The sequence below is a fragment of the Narcine bancroftii genome, chromosome 1, assembly GCF_036971445.1.
Source record: "Narcine bancroftii isolate sNarBan1 chromosome 1, sNarBan1.hap1, whole genome shotgun sequence".
Classification (NCBI taxonomy): Eukaryota; Metazoa; Chordata; class Chondrichthyes; order Torpediniformes; family Narcinidae; genus Narcine; species Narcine bancroftii.
In genome coordinates, this window is record NC_091469.1 from 199,167,361 (window position 1) to 199,184,843 (window position 17,483).

Consider the following 17,483-nt stretch of genomic DNA (forward strand, 5'->3'; position numbering starts at 1 on the left):
CAGTTTCCGCAAAACAGGACGTCATGCGCTGGAGAGCTGGCTCTGAATGGGCAACTAAAACGGCATCGTCTGCAAAGAGTAGTTCCCGGACAAGTTGCTCTTGTGTCTTGGTGTGAGCTTGCAGGCGCCTCAGATTGAAGAGACTGCCATCCGTGCGGTACTGGATGTAAACAGCGTCTTCATTGTTGAGGTCTTTCACGGCTTGTTTCAGCATCATGCTGAAGAAGATGGTAAAGAGGGTTGGTGCGAGGACGCAGCCTTCCTTCACACCGTTGTCAGTGGAGAAGGGTTCGGAAAGCTCATTGCTGTATCTGACCTGACCTTGTTGGTTTTCGTGCAGTTGGATAACCATGTTGAGGAACTTGGGGGGGGGGGGGGGCATCCGAGGTGCTCTAGTATTTGCCAAAGCCCTTTCCTGCTCTCAGTGTCGAAGGCTTTGGTGAGGTCAACAAAGGTGATGTGGAGTCCTTTGTTTTGTCCTCTGCACTTTTCTTGGAGCTGTCTGAGGGCAAAGACCATGTCAGTAGTTCCTCTCTTTGCGCGAAATCCACACTGTGATTCTGGGAGGACATTTTCGGTGACACTAGGTATTAGTCTATTAAAGAGAACCCTAGCGAAGATTTTACCTGCAATGGAGAGCAGCGTGATTCCCCTGTAGTTTGAGCAGTCTGATTTCTCGCCTTTGTTTTTGTACAGGGTGATGATGATGGCATCACGAAGGTTCTGAGGCAGCTTTCCTTGGTCCCAGCAGAGCATGAAAAACTCATGCAGTTTGGTATGCAAAGCTTTGCCACCAGCCTTCCAGACTGGAAATGCAAACCTACGTGACCACTTCTTTTATATGCAATGGAGGACTTGGTTTGGATATCCAACTTCCTTCGATCCACTCAAGTGCTACCTTTTACTGAGAGTACAGTTTAGTTTGATCTGGAGCCATCTCTGCTCCTCTTTATGTAACATCTACTTTGTTCAAATTAGACTCTTACCTCATCTATAAGGTAACAGAGTTAGTACAACGAATGGTATGGTCACACGAACTTGATCAAAATCCTGGGTGACTCGAGAACTAACTCAACACATCAGTGGTGATGGTATTCCAATATTCAAGACTGTTTTTGCAATCAAAATTCTCACATTTGTATAACAAAATGTGTTCTCAACCTGTGAAATACTGTTCATGTTGTCACTGTTAAAATGTAGAGTCAGCAAAACCCAACTGCACACAGCAAACTCCCACTGATAAAATAATTCCCAAATTATTCAATCTTCCAGCAATACTGATTGACGATATTGTATTAACCTTCGACAGTTGTACCAGGAGCTTTAAGCATTTGCCCTGGAGCTGCTTGAGGCTGAGGTTCACCTTGGCACTGACGGCACCTCGACAGTGCAGCCTTCTCTCAGAACTGCACTGTCATATCTGTGTAAAAAGACTCTGGGGTGGGATTTGAACCTACAACCCTCTGACACGGAGGAAAGAGTGCTGATGAATAGGACAGAGCTGTCATGAAAGATGAGGATGATCCTACTCTTGGTTGCAGATGGACCTAAACTCAAAGTTCTGTTGACCAGGGATATAAGTTGTGAATTCAGAAATGAAACACATAGTCTGCAGATGCTGTGACTGTAGTTAAAAATTCCAAAATGCTTTCTCTCAGTGTCCATAGGAAGCAGGCAGGCATTTTGCTCATGTCACCAGAAAGGCAGTTCTCCTACACACCCTCCCCCCCCCCACCCCCCACCCTTTCCTCCCTTCTCCACCAGCCTGCTCTTTATTCATAACTTGAAGAAAGAGTCAGGACCGAAACATCGGTTATATTTCTTTACTTCCTGTGACCTCCTGGATTCCTCCAGCATTTCTGTTTTAAGCATATTTATGCACTTTGATTATGTCATTGTCATCTAAAGTACCCTCAGTTAGCACCTCTCCCCTGCATCCTCTCCATGCTCCATCACCACTTGCGCAGGTAAAAAGTATTTTTTGGCATTTCAAAATAAATTGACTGCTGCTCGACAACCATTGCATACACAGAAAACCTAAAGGCACACTGTGGTGCAAAATTTCACAGTGCAAATTTGTTCCACCATCTCCAAGAATAGAAGTGGATGCAGAACTCCAAATCTAATTTGGTTGGTAATCTTCTCAACTTTTTTTTCAACTGAATACACAAAATGTAACTGCAAAAATGATGCGTTATTTACACTGGCAGAATTTAAAATGTAGAAGCTGAATGCTGAAGTGCACTAGCAAAGTCGACCTACCCTGTAACCCTTCCCACTACTTAAATGCATTTCCAGGAAAGTCTGCAGATGCTGTAATTGTAGTCTAATACACAAAAGTGGCAGAGAAACTCAGAAGGTCATGCAATATCCATGAGGAGCAAAGGGATAGAACCAACGTTTTGGGCCTGAGCCCCTCACCAAGGGATGAGCAAAAAGCAGGCAAGCACCTGAATAAAGAGGCAGGGGGAGGTGGAAAGGGGCAGGGGGAGGAGCACAGACCAACAGGCAAGAGGTCATGGGTGGGAGAGCTAAAGAGATAAAAGCTGAGGTGAAAGGGGAAGGGGTCAGCTCTCTGAATAAAGAGGAGGGAGTGGAGAGCTAACAGAAAGGAGGCAGAGGGATAGATAAAGAAGCTATGGTCACTGACCTGAAGTTGATCAATATCAAGACTTGCATCAGATTGATGAACTGGCTGCCTTTCGAACATATTGACTTTGCTTGATATATGTAGTAAATTAGAGGTGGCTGATTACAATCGGTGAGCAATATGGCCAGGTGGAGACAAGATTGATGGAATCATGGTCATGTGAACATCACAGGAATCATTTGGGTTTGCATTCAAAGACCCATGGCCTACAGGCACATTGTTGAAAGGTGGGATTGCATTGCATTGCTACCTTCGACGCAGCAGTCACGAGGGGCCACATGGCATCTTTCCTCGTCATTTACCTTGCGTGATTTCTAATGAAAAGACAGATGCGCCACAATTCAAACATGTGGCTAACATTGCTGGACTGAATGAGCTGAGGTTGTCTTAGTAACAAGACAGAAAGATTAAAAACAATCTATTTTTCTCATAGCACCAAGTTAAGCCAGTCATGGGAAGGAAATAAATCCTTGGCGAACAATAGTAACTTTGTGTGTGGCAATGTGGTCTGGGTTGTTATCATTCATAATAAACAGAATCACTCAATGGCATGGCTCCAATGCAATAAAAAACAGTACTTTGGGAAAATAATTAATGCAAAGTCTTGGTACCATTGAAGAATCAATTCTCCCATTGCTTTTTATGTTGTGTTCCTACTTCACTGGAGCTTCATTTCATGTATTCTAGGGACTCAGTGCTCATGAGCAGTAGCACAGCTGCCCCCCTCCCTCAATATACCAAGGACCTGGGATCAATCCTGACTTCAGGTGCCCTCTGTGACCACGTGCGTTTCTGCTGGGCAATCCACTTTCCTCCCACATCTCAAAGACATGCACACAACACTATCCCTCTGTTCTCTTCATATTCTTGCCTCTATCGACAAGCCTCTTAAATTCTTATTGGATTTTGTAAATTTTTAATGACCCCCATGCTGCCCAAATACCCAAATTTGCCTACAACCAGATACATTTTAAAGGGTGGAAGGAAACCGGAACACCGGAGGAAACCCACGCAGACACAGGGAGAACGTACAAACTCCTTACAGACAGCGTGGGATTCGAACCCAGGTTGCTGCCATTGTAGCAGGGCTGCGCTAACCGTGATGCCCTTTTTTAAAAATTATTGTCCATAGTTTTTAGGGGAGTGGTGGAATTTGGGGAAATGAGGGAAAATATGAAATAGAATTAGTACAGGAAATCACATTGCAGCTGTACAAAACGTTGGCTGGCCAGCTCTTGGAGTGCTTTGTGCATTTCAAATCACCTCATTACAAGAAGGATGTGGAAGCTTTGGAAAAGGGATGGAAGAGGATGCTCCCTAGATTAGAGGGTATGAGCTATGGGGAGAGTTTGGGTTTCTTCTTTGCAGTATTCGAGGCTGAAAGGAGTCCTAATAGAAGTTTATAAAATTATGAGATGGATAAATAGGATAGACAGTCAGAATCTTTTCTCAGTGTAAAAATGCCACATATTAGAGGACTACACAAAAGTGCTGGAGAAACTCAGCAGGTCACGCAGTGTCTATAGGAAGCAAAGGTATACAACCAACATTTTGGACTTGAGTCCTTCGTCAAGGTACGAGCAGAAAAGTAGATGGCATTAACATTGACTTGTCCGGCTTTGGTTAGGCACCTCCCCTGTCTGTCTGTCTCGTTTACTCTCTTTATCTATCTCTTCCTCTTTATTTCCCTAGCCCTCTGTCTCCTTTCCTCCATCTCCCCATCCCCTTCCATCTCCATTCAGAGCTTTCCCCTCACCCTATCAAAGGGTGGCCAATCCGCGCATGTGGCTCTTTGGTGTATAATGTTCGGCTCAAGGAAATATGTTGGCTAAGACAGGAATCGTATGGACCGCACATTATACGTCAAAGAGCTGCATGTGACCAGGTGCACTTGCCTAGGCCCAGGCCGCCTGCCCATCCAAACTCTCGATGCCCAGGATGCCCTCCCATCCAAGCTCCTGATGCCCTGAATGACACAGGTACCTACTGCGGTCAAAAGTAGTTTGCACGTAATAGTCAACCCACTAAATTTTACCCTAAAAATTGGTCCACAAAATTTGACTATTACACGACGACCAGTATTTGACTATTCAGCTTGAGTACATTTTGATTATTGAAACTAATACAAATTAGTAGTTTAAAAACTACATAAATGAATAATTATTATGGATATGTATTTCTTAATATTTATATAATTTTTTTGTAACAAATGCGTACACAAGAGTAAAGCAGAAATGTAATATTTTTAATGTCTTGTGGCTTTCAAATATCCAAAGTTTTCTGTATGGGGCTCTTGCATTAAGCAAGTTTGGTCAACCCTGCCCTATCACCTCAGCTTTGGTGGGGGGGGCGGGGGGGGGGGGATAAGGGAGAATGCGGTGGAGGGGGAGGGGGTAAAAGAAGGAAGAAACAAATATGTACTGTACATGATTCTCTCATCTACATATGAGGTACAATAAAACTGCCAACAGTACATGTGTAATGTGAGATTTTGGATTTGACTGCTCTTGCTGAAGAGTTCAATTGCTAATCCTCTTCAAGAAAGCATTAATAAATCATTCAAATAGAAACAAAATAAGACGAGATCTACAAGAATTTTTGGTAATGTGAGTGATTTAGGAACGAGGAGGAGCTTGACAGTGTACACAGGAATTACTCAAGTTCTGAAGGAGGCTTTATGGGAATTCTAATCATTACATCATGACTGCTGTTTATATATTTAAAAGATAATGTCTACATGTGTGATTAAGCTGGAATTAATGTTATAATGGAAATGTAATTGCCCTCAGACACATAAAAGTTGATGTACTCTGCAGCTGCTTGGGGTTATATCTCCACTGTTTAAAAACAGAAGGGAGGCAGAATAACATGGAACAATCTAAGAGATCACTTGAAGCAAGATAAAGGGCTTTCTGAAGCTGCTTGCTCTTTTTGTACAGAGTCCTCCTTGATGTCTTTCTCATCTGATGCAGATGTTTGTCCCACACCCTTATACTTACAATTTGGACCACTTCCAAAAGAGCATAGCTGACATTACAGCTTGATGTTGAGATTGCGTGCAGAGACTGAAGGCTTCTCAGCCAAGTAAGAGAGGGAATTCCATTAGAGCTTTGCAGCAAACCTTCAGTAAAACACAAAATCAAAATGGTAGCGGTTTGGAGGCGGCTTCTGGCAGATATCCACTTGGAGCTGAAGCACAATCATGTCAACATCATGAACAGTAACAGGGCACCTATAGCCAAATATCTCTGCTGCCGATTCAGGCCATCTAATGACAGCTTACTAATTGGAGGACTGTTCCTTAAACTGATCAAGGAAAAAGTGAGGCTTGAACCATACCCAAATGTGCTGGTGGAACCCAGCAGGTCATGTATTTTCTTTGGAGAACAATACACTGCTGACATTTCAAACCTGAGCCCTTCATCTGGGATCAGCAACGTTGGCCACTTAATGCTGTCCATGGAATCCCTGAAGAAGGGCTCAGGCCCAAATCAACTGCTTATCACTTTCTATGGACGCTGCATGACCTGCTGAGTTCTTACAGCACTTGTGTGCGTTGTTCCCATTCTCCAATGTCTCCAGGTGTCTTTATCCAAAAGTGAGGCCTGTATTTCTATAGCTCCTTCACACTGCTCAATGAATTCTGTGCAAAGCAAACTCCCACAAACAATGGGGTAGTCTGTTTAGACTGTGAAGGGCACGGAACAAAGTGGCGACTCTCTGTCTTTCTTACGGTGGACAAAGTTAAAGAATTTCATGTAAATGCAGTATTACATGACAATAATGGAGCCTTTATCTTTTATACCTTTATCTTTTTCCCTTCAGCACTCAAGAGATGTGGGTTTGCCATCCCTGTTTAATTGTCCATCCCTAATTGCCCTGGAGAAGGTGCCTTCCAAAACCACTGCAATCCTCAAGGTGTGGGCCATCCCACAATGTTGCTATGAAGGTGTGGCTGATTCCATTCCTTTGCTGCCCTTGACCTTCTCATGGGTAGAGATCAGGGGTTTGGAAAGTGCTGTCTAAGAAGTCTTGGTGAGTTGCTGCAGTGCATCCTGTAGTTGTACTAACTGCTGCTGTGTGTGGGTGGTGGAGTGAGTGACTGGCAGTGCGTGGGCATTCCAGCATACACCAGGATGAGAAGGCCGACAGAGGCCAAGGTTTGCCATCTGCTTCTTCAATCTTCCTCCTGAAACAGCTGCAGAAGGTTGAAAATGTTGGGGTAAGGTGGGGGCACCTGAGGCGAGCCAGGGCACACGAGCTGAATGATCATCATGGATAAATTACTGCATGTGTTTGGAAAGGCAAAGACTGATGGTGATGGGCACATTATAGTTTACATAAAAATGCTGGAGAAATGATTTGCCGTCTTTGACAGGAGAACAACAAAAGAATTGTCCTGCAAGACATTCCGCAGGGATGCTGAAAGATAAATTGGATAGGAAGCAGCTTCCCTGCTCACCGGCAAGGTGTAACAGATTTAAAGTTACGGCCAAAGCAGCAAGACTCAGATGGTGGGTTGAAGTGATGGCAATTGTTTGGAACTCACTGTGTCAAAGAGTCATAAAGACAGTTACTTACATCATAAGCAGAATGAGCCTGGAGGCTACATTCAAGAGCAAACAGTAATATGGGTGTAAAGGCTTTTTCATAGGGGCGCTCACAGGGCTCTCACAGTGCAACTAATTCCTGATTTTCTTTTGCTTCACTTGAATTTGCTAGTGTTAATGTTGTGGATGCTTATTGAAAAGGGGAATTACTTATGGTGTCAAAGAAAGTGACCACTTGGTCCATCATCTACACCAGCTCTCAGTGCAATGTCTTCAATGCCCGTCACCCCTCCTATTCCCTGCAGCCTGTTCTCTCTCCAATGCTCATCACTCCTTCAAATTGTCCCGGCATACATAAAATTACTCTGTATATTAGGAGTAATTTACAGAGGTCCACCAACCTCAGAGGGTTGTGGAAGGAAAATGGGAGCAGGCTGGGGAAATTCACAAGATCACAGAAAGAATATGCAGTCGCCACATCTCATACACCTCAGCAGTGCTAGGAAGTAAGGGAAGAAAGACTCAATTTTTTTTTTATTCATTAATCGTCCTCAGGAAACAAAGTGCTGAATTTTTGAATCTCCTGCCATATTTATAACTTCATGATATGGTTCAAAAGTTATCAGTAATCTGGTGTTCGACAAGACCTCAACGATAAAATTTGGCTTATAGGAGATTTTCACCCAGCTGTTCGAACAAGACTTAACCTGAAACAAGCAGCAGGCTGGGTCCAGGTGGACCTGAATTATTTTCAGCCATTGTGCGATGTTGCTCTCCCTGGCTTTCTACAAATTAACTACTTCATCTGTTACATTAACTGTTCCTTTTTTTTCACTGACCATTCCCTACAGCTCTGCATTTCTCAGCTTTTACATTTCTTTCTTTGTGGGTTTTGTCTCAAAAACCTCACATTAACCTATCAACTAGCTGGTTTTGCAGTTTATCACCAGGGCACCCTTGGACTATTAGAGGCACTCCTCACATTTCCCACTTTCCTAGTCCTGACAAAGGGTTTTTGACCCTTTCCTCAGATGCTCCCTCTTTTGCTCAGCTTTCCCACCATGTCCTGTGTTTATTCCTACATAGTTACATACAGGTACCCTCCTCCCCCCGTATCACTCCCTCTAGGTCACGGTTTCAATAGGGTCACAAAACATGTACTTCTGCATGACACATTTGGATAGATGTTCAGTTTATCCACTACCGCTAAACTATCTTGGTCAGTTTAGCTTGCTGTTAAATTTACAAACAATATTTTGTTTCTACCTGACAACCAGTCGAACAAGACCTTCCACGCAAAATCTAGCTGAGCTCTGATCATCTGGTAATACTGAGCCACAAATCACTTTCTGTTTTCCTTCTGCTCAAGCCTTTGCTCTAATGGAAAAATCTGAACAGTTAGTCATGTTTACGTGAGGATTTCATATCATAATTAACATACAAAATGCCAAAACTGCTCAAATGGATTGTACAATACAAGGTCATAATTTACTCCTGTTGTCAATAAACATATTCTGTTTCTGTTTACATTGTTTCTACGGAAATGGCAAAAAAAAACGTATTCAGGATCTGAAATGTGATTCCGATTTACTTGCCAAAAAACTGATTGTGTCCTTCATACCTACAGCAGCGAGACGGAAAGTTGAGCATCACACAGCACAGCCCACGGGTCAGGTTTGAATGGATACTATTGCACAGTAGTTATTTCCCTGAAATAATGATCCGGCTGGCTAAACACAATCTGCTGGAGGAACTCAGTGGGCTGTGCAGCCTCAGTGGGAGAAAAAGAACAGTCAATGACTACAGAGGTTGCGGGAGCCCTAGAGGCAAATCCACAGACTCAGCGTTTCTGAAGGGACTCTTTTGCTTCTCTTTCTCCTGCTGTTAGGGGTGCCGGGCAATGCTCGTGTGACTCTTTGTTTGTCTTGTGGCAGACAGAAGTTGAAGTATATCTTGTGTATTATAATTTTAATATACAGGACAATAAAAGGAACATTTGAACCTTGACCTGCTGAGTTTCCCCAGGCTTGTGAAAATTACTGCAATGAATAAAGCATTAGTTTTACTCAATTTTTTCTTCATTTTCAACTCACCAGCAATTTTTCTTAATTTGTCTCGCAATTTAGTTATAGACCTAAAATAATCGACTTGTAGGAGATCTATCAGGTGTCAAGTTTGCAGATGACACAACAGTATTAGCCACAACGATGAATTGCACTACTGTAAAGAGGTGGAAAACCTCGTGAAATGGTGCAAGAGTAACAACCTGTGTCTCAATGCGGACAAAACAAAGGAGATGATCGTGGCCTTCAGGAGGACTAGGGATGACTAGACATCAATAATTCTGTAGTGGAGACAGTGGAGAGCACCAAGTTCCTTGGAGTTCACTTAACTAGTGACCTATTGTGGACACTCACACCTCCTCACTTGTTAGGAAGGTGCAACAGTGACTGCTGGCAGCTTTGGAAGATGGCCTGGTCAAAGGAGAGGACTGGCTGTCTGGTGTTTCCCTTGGAATAGGAGAAAAAGAAAGGAACTCTGTGGTGATCTGAAAGAAAAAGGTTATCATCTGGAGAACCCTGAAGGGGGCAAGTTTCATCAGCAAGACACTGGAGTGGCTGATTAAAAAGGAATCAGTTGTGGATGTCCTGGAACAAGAAAAACGCTCTCTCTGAAAACCAACAAGAACCCTTCTGAGTGGTAACCATTTGCCTGTTAAGCACCAAAGCCTGGTGAACTTTATTAATGTTAACTTCTGTGCACAGTATAAGCACTGCCTGCATCAGTGAGATTAGACTGTGAACCAAAGAACTTTGCTGAACTTGCACACACATTACACACACGTGCACTCAGAATTAGAAAGGGGTTAAGTGAGTCAATAGAGATAAGTTAAAGTTTGATTCTATTTTCATGTTCAAAGATAATTAAAAGCAACTTTTGCTTAGGTAACCATTTGACGTGATGCATATCAATTGCTGCTGGGTTTTGGGGTCCTCTCGACTTGTAACACAAGCCCCTTTTCCACCGGCACCCTGTGCCAGGAATTAACTGGGAATTTAATGGGATAGGGACCACTGGAAAAGGAACACCGTCTGAATGCCGGCATCAAATGACATAATTTTACACTGGGGATTAACCACCTCTACCTCTACTCATATCCCCAAATGATAAAACCAGTGGAAAGGGACAGCAGAAAGTCACCCATTTCCAGTTGAAAGTAGAACACTCTGATCCCCGGGGATGAGTGTGTTCAGTGGAAAAGCAATTAGTGTCTCAGTTAAGGGTGGCCCAGTGGAAATGGCACAAAAGGCTTCCTATCCCAGGACACTGCACAGCCAATTAACTGGGATACTACTGGAAAAGGGGCTATAGTATGGTATGGTTGCTGCAGAGAAATCTTTTGCTTGGCTTCGCGGACGAAGATTTATGGAGGGGGTAAAAAGTCCACGTCAGCTGCAGGCTCGTTTGTGGCTGACAAGTCCAATGCGGGACAGGCAGACACGATTGCAGCGGTTGCAGGGGAAAATTGGTGGGTTGGGGTTGGGTGTTGGGTTTTTCCTCCTTTGCCTTTTGTCAGTGAGGTAGGCTCTGCAGTCTTCTTCAAAGGAGGATCCACAGTGGATCACTTGTGTCCCTCCCCCCCCCCCCCTCCCCCATCAACGTGATCTACTGGGATTGTTGTGTGAAAAGGGTGCGCAAACTCATTGAGGACCCTTCCACACTGCCCACAGCATCTTTCAGCTGCTCCATTGGGAAAGAGATACAGGAGTATCAGAGCTAGTTTCTTCTCGGGCAGTGAGACCACTGAACGACCAAAGGAACTGCTCACACTAACCACCCAAGACTCTCATATTCACAAAGCAATTTTTTATTTGTATATGAGGATTCGCCCTGCATTATATATTTGTCTTGTGTTATGTCTGGTTGTGTGTCTGCGGGTTTTGACCAAAGATCGGACATCGCTGTTTTGTCGGGTTGCCCTTGTGCAATCAGATGATAAAGTTGACTTGATGATCGTTCAACAGCCACTTTTTGCAGAGTTTAAGGCCCATGTGGCCAAGGTCAGATGGATCTTTATTAAAATCCCATGAGAAAGCTGTAGCAAAGGCAGATAAATGAAGTATCTGTGACGGAAGTGTCTGATCAAGCTGGAGAGAGATTGAATGACCTCCTCCAGTTCCCTGACTCTGAGTCAATGACCCAATCCGAGTTTCCGAATGCTACGGGCATGGGATTGAATCGCTCCTGCCCATATAAGCAGGAAATGGGATTTGCTTTACGTGAAAAAAAAGTGCATCCGAAACTTCAACCAAATTATTAACCCAGTGCACATTTCAAGTTCAACGTTGGAAGTAGCAGCACAAGTGTGAGGCTTCATTATGCAAAAGAGCCTCTATAATACAGCGAGCAATACGTTAATGTTACTTTCCATCAGTTATAACATCACAAGCGCTTGGGCGAAACAGAACCGTCACCGAGCTTTGCGGAGAATCTAATGTGGAGGAGCTCTGCCCTCTGCCGAGGTCTGCCCATTTTAAACTGTTGACATCTTCGGAGGAAGGAGGTTGCATATTTCCGAGTTGCTGTCAATAGGCAGGGTTTTCCAGCACGGCAGCTTGCCAGAAACTGTGGGGGCAGCCCAGATCCCTTTTATTGGAGCGGACCGCCATGACATCATTGCACCGAAACGCCGACTGCAGCACGCCTACTGGTGTCTGTGGTGGAGAAGGGAGCCTCTGTGCACAATCCATACCCAGCTCTGGGACAGAGCGAGGGAGTGGAAAAAAAGGAGGTCCTTGCAGAAGGCCTGCCTCCTTGAAAACTCACCCCGGAATGTAAATCCATCACAAAATGATCTAGAAGATCCAGTCGATTGTCCTTTCCAAGTGTTCAGACCCACAGAATGCTGGACTTCAATGCTCCGAATGTCAGTGACCTGTTGATGTTGCACAAAGTACAACACAGACAGGGTGCTAACTCACGGCACGAATAAGGTTGCAAGAATTATTTTTATTCAATTTTAGCAGGAAGCATCAAGGACCAATGGTGCTGTCAACTCAAATCTGATAAACTGACAGGAGAGCGAGGAATAAGATAGATTTTTTTAAAAAAAGGCTGATCTTTTTGGCATTTATTCCTTGGAGCTGCTACCTGCGTATCAAGTCCCATGACAAGCAAACCACAGTGACTGACGCAGGGGAGAGAGTCTGGAGCCTTTGATAACTGCCCCTCTGGTGAGATGCTACACTTCACAGAGGCGTTTAGTCCAGTTAAACAGAAGAGCTAATAGACCAAGGACAACAATACTGGCAACTCCAACCTGGTAAGGAAGTCTCTTTCAATACCTCAAAGGGTTTTCAGTGTCAAATTCACAAGGAAGGGAATTTGGGGATGGCTAGTTCTATTTCTTCAACAGGTGAGACACTTACCGTTACAAGTCCAATTGAGTATTTAATAAAATTTAATATTTAAATCCAGATTTTTTTTGTTGCCTGCGTTGATCTAGCGATTTTATGAATTCCAATAAGTTTATTGACGTTACATTCTTGGCACAAACATCAATAACATGATAAGGAATGTCATTGTAAGACTTTGGGATCGCAGAGTGTAAGATGAAGCAACGGAATATTGCAAGAATATGCATTTTTAAAATCAAAATCTTCATTTGCGGTTTACTGGTCGACACAATTGGCACCTTGTCTTCGCTATCATACGGACTGAATTAAACAGAATCTGGCTTTTCACATTAGACCCAATGAGTAATGTTAAATTTTTATTCTTTTTTTAACCCACATTTTCTTGAAATAATTCAGACCACCCCGCTGCAGGTAGCGATGGGGCCAAACCTCTGTAAGAACAACACGTCTGCTCCACAAAGTGAGATGTTACTTCCATTTCAAGGGAGCAAGAAAGGGAAATGTAAAAACCTCCAGACATAGCATCATCTTACACAGTGGGGTTCAATTAGCACAGAGCTTCAAGCACAACAGGCTGTTTTGAACTGCTTGGAGACTTGTGCATGGGGCATTAAATGCTCCGCTGAGCTCCACAAACGAGTGAAATAAATCGCGAGTAAACGAAGTTTCTGATGACCAGACAGGAGCCGAGTGCTTTCGTTATGTTTATAGTTTGATTGAATGGGAATTGCTTTACAACAGCCTTAAAGTGTGGGATTGGAGCATTTTGTTTCTTTCCAAGTGAATGGTCCAAGTTTTCTCACTTAGCAACCTGTCCATGACAGGATCCTTTAATGAGGTGCCCAGAAATGGCCAAGCAACGCTGGCCACCACCAGGCAGGCTCCATGTGCTGGATAAAAATCCCCTGGGAAAACTTGGCATTCGAACTTTGAATGAAACAAACTTTTTTTCCCTCCTTGTGTGGCGGAGAGTTTGGAGGTGGTGAAGGGGGGGGGGGGGGGGGACGACTGTGGGTGAGGGGGAGGGGAACTGATGAGACAGTGGGAGAACGAGGAAAGAGAGGAGGACTTTTCTTCTCCCGACCCCGCCCCCACTCCCCTTTCTTCGTGCGCTCCAGGAGTTAAAGGAGCCGGTTTCACGACCAGACACTTTCCAAAAGCAAACTGACGCTGAGAGAGAAAAAAAATGTTGGCAGCCGCAAGAGCTTTTCTGAACTAAAAGAGAGAGAAAAAAAGTGGGGGTGGAGGGGGTCACAACTCCCCCCCCCCCCCATAACATTCACAGCCCAGATCAACCGAACGGACACCAGCACAAAGGTGGTGGATGGGAGAGAAAGGGGGAGGGAGGGAGAGAAAGATCGGGTTACCAGTAACGTCTTTCCAGGGTCAGCCAAGTCCAAAGGCAGGTAACCCTGCAGGGTGCAGAGACCTCCGGTCCACATCACTCACTTCTGTAGAGGGAAACGACAAGCACAAGCTCGGCGATATTTACGGACTGTTCCCGGGGACTCGCGCAGAGACAAGTATCCAGAGCTGCTGGAAAACCATCAACTCGTTCTAAGACTAGCCGGTCATCCAGCAAAGGGAGATGTCACTGAGGGAATCCTGCCGACTGGCACATTCCGGGCTGCAGGAGGACGTGCTGAGGGATGCACTGAAGCTTGGAAGAGCCAACCAAGAACTCTGTGGGGAAGGACCACCGTCCAGGGGCTGAAAGGGCGCCACATTAGTGCTATATAACATAATGATGGCTAACCCTGGAATGCATAGAAACGAAATGTAAAGACTAAATAGCAATGTAAATAACGAAATAGCAGCTAAGAATGTTAAAAAAAAAACTTTGCATCGTTTTGCTTTGTGAACAAAGTTTATTTTTGGAACAAAGCTGATGCAATTGGGCAGAAGGGGGTGGGGAAAAGAGACTGTGGTGCTGTAAGGATCAGGGCAACTAGGCAGAAAGAACCAAGGACAGAAGGGATAGAAAGAACAGATCCATGGCACAAAAGGTTGAGCCGAAAGACTGTATCTCAATTGCAACACTGTCGATAAACTAACAGCAAAGATATTGCCACCGGAATGACCATTTAAAAAAAGGCGTGGTTGCAAGGCAATTAAAAACCTGTCCATTTAATATTCAGTGAAAGATTATTTTAAGAAAGGAAAAGCTGGCAGGAAGCATTTGCTAATCGGATATGATTTTTAAAAATACAGTTAAAAGAGATAATAAAGATCCAGATGATATTCAGGAGCTTGAACACAGCGGGGGTTGCGAAAAGAGCAAAGTAAATGCCGCCGAGTGAGCGTCTGTGGAGAGTTCAACACATCAATGCTGACCGACTCACTACAGAATCCAGCCCCGGCGGCAGTGCGGGTGGCCCAGTCCGCGAACTGGCCAGGCAGAGGCTTGAACAGAAAGGTTTCCCAACGAACCTGTCAACCTTTGAGAGGCTGCCCGTCCCGCCAAGTGGTTCTGTTACTGCGGCGGCCTGCGCTCGTCACTCTCGGGGGTAACGGAGGGCAGGACGGTGGCAATATCCCACTTCACCACTGCCACGATCCTCTTTTACGTGCGCAGTGATTTCGGGATTCGTCATGTACTGTCTAGGGAGGAAAATACCACGTTCGAAAGCTTGACTCGAGTCCATCTGAAACGAATTGAGCTCCCCTGCCTATTGATTGAATCGGTGCAATGACCTCAGTCCGCGCTCCACCTCTGAGTACCTCGACAGTCACGCCGCTATTATGTGGAATTGACCCCTGGCTGGTGTGGGGTGAGAGGAGTGGGCTCTCCTCCTTTTGCTCCCATCAAGGCAGCCAACAATACCGCGTTTTCAACTTTTCCCACCTTTACTGCATTTACACTTCAAGCCAGTTTTACCGAAGGAGCTGAGATGCGGTTCGTCCGAGCACTTGTTTTCCCAGTCAAATGCAGCGCTGGCTCAGGGCACGCTTTTCAAATCGGGGGGAAGGGGCTAGACCGCGAATGTAAGGAAAAGTCGGGAGAGAAAGAGGGAAGATATACAGTGTATCAAAAAGGAAAATAATGAAAGGGGGGGGGGGGAGGGAGAGAGCGATTTGGAGAGGTTGGAACGGTCAGCTGGCTCACCTCAGAATCAGGTTTAATGTCATGAACATGTGTCACAAAATTTGTTGTTTTGAGGCAGAGTATTGTGCATTACAGGGGCAAAATTGCAATGAATTAAATGTCCTTAACTCTACTATTTAAAAATAAACAGGGTAAAAGAATGGGGGGGAAAAAACGACAGGCAGTGCCTGTGACTCGTTGACAATTCAGAAATCTGGAGGGAGAGGGAAAGCTGTTTTTGTACTGTGGGTGTTAGTCTTCAGGCTCCTGTACCTCTTTCCTGATGGTCACAGCGAGAAAAGGGTATGGCCTGGGTGGTGAGGGACCCTGATGGTAGAGACTGCTTTCTTGAGACCCTGACTCTTAAAGATGTCCATAATTGAGTGAAGACTGATGTCCATGATGGTGTGGGTCAAGTTTACAACCCTCTGCAGCCTTTTCCTGTCCTGTGCATTGGCACCTCCATACCAGACAGTGATACAAGCAGTCAGGGTATTATCCACGATGCACCTAAAGAAATTTGCCAGTCTTTGGTGACATATCAAATCTCCTCAACTTCCTAACGGTGAGCCTTCTTCATGATTCCATCGACATGATGGCCCCAGGATAAATCTTCAGAGCTGTTGACACCCAAGAATTGGAACCTCTTTAGCCTCTCCATTGCTGACCCTTCAATGAGGTCTGGTTTGTATACTCTTGGTTTTTCCTTTATTAAGTCAACAATCAGTGTACTCAATATTAACAATACTAAGGCAAAGCTGTTGTTGTAATACCACTCAACTAGCTTATCAGTCTCACTCCTGTACACTCCCTCATTGCCATCTGTGATTCTGCCGACAACAGTGGTGTCATTGGCAAATTTGTCGATGACATTTGAATTGTACACAGTCACGGGTGTAGAAAAAGTAGAGCAGTGGGATAAGCAACATCCTTGAGGTACTCCTGTGTTGAATGTTGGTGAGGAGAAGGTGTCATTACTGATATTCACTGACTGTGGTTTTCTGACAAGGATCCAGTTGCAGAGGGAAGTGCAGAGGCCCAAATGTTGAAGTTTGCTGGCCAGCACCTCTCACATTAGTAAGATTATTCCAAGTATTGTACATCTACTGTCAGAGAGCCCCCATGAGATCATGCAACAGGCAGTGTGGTTACATGGTAGATTCTTGATCTGAATCTCCTGTCCAAGCATGGCCAAAAGATTCCTGGAGAAAGGAGTGGTGGGAGATGTACAACGAGACAAAAATATACCTCAACAATTTTATTAAATGTTAAATCAAAGGAAATCAGTACCACCGAATCAATTTTGCCATCACACTCCTTCCATACAGAATAGACTTGGACATTTGTCTGCATGATTAAAACTATGCAGACAAGTCTTGATGGAAAATCTTCCAGAACAAAACTCTTACCATGTGTGAAAAGTACTAAATGTAGCTTGGGAATTCCTACATAGGAACCTTGCTATTCATTTTCCGTAGAGTTGGGGACCAACTAATTTCTTTGTTCTAGCTAGGAGGTTAATGCAATAACCTAGAGCATGGCTGAAAAGTTGTGATCAGTTCTTGAGGTCTGGTTTCCATAATCTCCATGCTGCAGACCAAGATTTGTTTGAATTTCCAACTGACATTATTACAAGCTACCAAGCATTTGCCTGGAAATCCCACTGCTACCTAGTGTCCAATTGCATTTTGTTTCAAAATGTAAAGAAGCAGATCTCTGGTTCGCTAATTGCATTTCCCTTGATGTGCTACTTGTTCATGAAACACGGCAGTTGCAATGTA

General features: G+C 44.4%; 2 protein-coding genes across 5 annotated transcripts in view; one reads left to right on the forward strand and one right to left on the reverse strand.

Annotated features, from left to right (window-relative positions):
• The window catches only part of LOC138737239 (ras-specific guanine nucleotide-releasing factor RalGPS1-like), a 647,381-nt gene that overhangs the window by 313,576 nt on the left and 316,322 nt on the right, over positions 1-17,483 (reverse strand). The window lies entirely within an intron of this gene.
• The window catches only part of angptl2b (angiopoietin-like 2b), a 39,716-nt gene continuing 34,161 nt past the window's right edge, over positions 11,929-17,483 (forward strand). The window contains exon 1 of the mRNA XM_069887999.1: positions 11,929-12,523. The gene's annotated coding sequence lies outside the window, so the exon portion shown is untranslated. The remainder of the gene's footprint in view (positions 12,524-17,483) is intronic.